Here is a 1,610-nt window from a genome sequence, read left to right on the forward strand (position 1 = left end):
CATGGGTTGATTCAAATAGCCACCATGTGCTAACATGCACAGAATTTCCGTCATTTTGAATATTTTGCAAAACCCTTTTACCCCCGCATGTTTATTTGTCTGTTTATTTGACTAACTGCTCCCAGCTATTTCTCTGTGTTCACAGTAAGAAATGACTCCAACCCTTTCATGTGACTATGAAAGTAATTGAAAGTGATATAACATAAGCACATACATAATACATGTACGTACACATAAAACGAAATGAAAAGTAAAGCTATAAGTTACAGGACTTGTTTATTAACAACAACAACACCAATAACAACAATATGCTTCCCCACTGAAACCCTGTATTATTCAGAAAAGACTAAATCTATCTATGACTTATTAAGAATCTCTCTAGTGTGGAATCAATAAAGTTTATCTTATCTTTAACAGTTTTTAAAGGTACTCCAAGAGATTTTGTGATAAACACATCATTGTCACTTTATCTAGTTATCGCTTTTTCTTTGTAAAAGTTCATCTTAAGGAAAAACAACAGGCCACTTCGCTCCCAGCATGCACTGGAGCGTGCAATGAACAGTTCAGGACCAGCCCTGCTGCTCGACACTGTTCTATCTCTCACCACCTAGGACTGTGACTTCAATAATATTAAAGCATGTATTGAATTTCCACATTTCCAACAATGTCAACAAGAGCTGTTGTATTGAATTGCCCAATGCCCAGCCAGACTAACTATCCCCCTCCGGCCCTGCTATCTGAAGCTTCTGCAGATCCTTTTTTTGCTACACTCGATCATATCACAGGACAATAATCCAGTCAAAAGCAAGCATTGCACAACCAGCTTAATGTGCTTGGAGAAAGACAGAAGTGACACCTTTTAATAGCAGACATTGCTCTGCCCATTTTAGTTATACAATTTCTATATAACTATGCCAAGACATTCTCATATCAAGGGTAAATTCCCCAAGAGTTTAGTTTCTGTCACATGCTCTGTATGAGGACACTGCCTAAGCATCACACATATAGATGTATTATTATTAGGCTACTTAATAACTTGAAGATCTGACAGATTACATTTCATTGAAATTATATTTTATAGGATTTCACGTTACAAATAATAAATTGATTGATTGGTATGATTACCCTGAATTGTGAGACACTATTTATGATAATCGGCATAATCATCTTTCATTATTAATGGACACACCGCCAATTCAACCAAAAATAATAAATGTATCAATTAATTAACAAACTCTGTGAATTGCAATAAAGATATGTATGTGCCTGTTTGTCTAGAAGCTAACTGGCTTCATGATACATTCCTCTCCAAAGTTAACCTTCTTCTTACTTTAATATTACATATTATATGTATTAAAGTTTATATAAAATATATATTTGGAAACACCGGTATGTGTTTATGTTCACCTTGTGAAAGGGGAGTTGTTGAAGAATAGTATTTAAATATAAAAACTAAATTGTTTTCATGACCCCTGTGTGTGGCTAATACATAGTGACGGAGATATAACGTGGTATCTGTTTACTGTTTTATGTATTCAGATGAATTAGAGCCTTGACTCAGCCAGTACAGTAGGAGGCGGTATACACCATTACAGTGTTTACAGTCTGCC

The sequence above is a fragment of the Perca fluviatilis genome, chromosome 8 (assembly GCF_010015445.1).
Source record: "Perca fluviatilis chromosome 8, GENO_Pfluv_1.0, whole genome shotgun sequence".
In the NCBI taxonomy this organism is placed as follows: domain Eukaryota; kingdom Metazoa; phylum Chordata; class Actinopteri; order Perciformes; family Percidae; genus Perca; species Perca fluviatilis.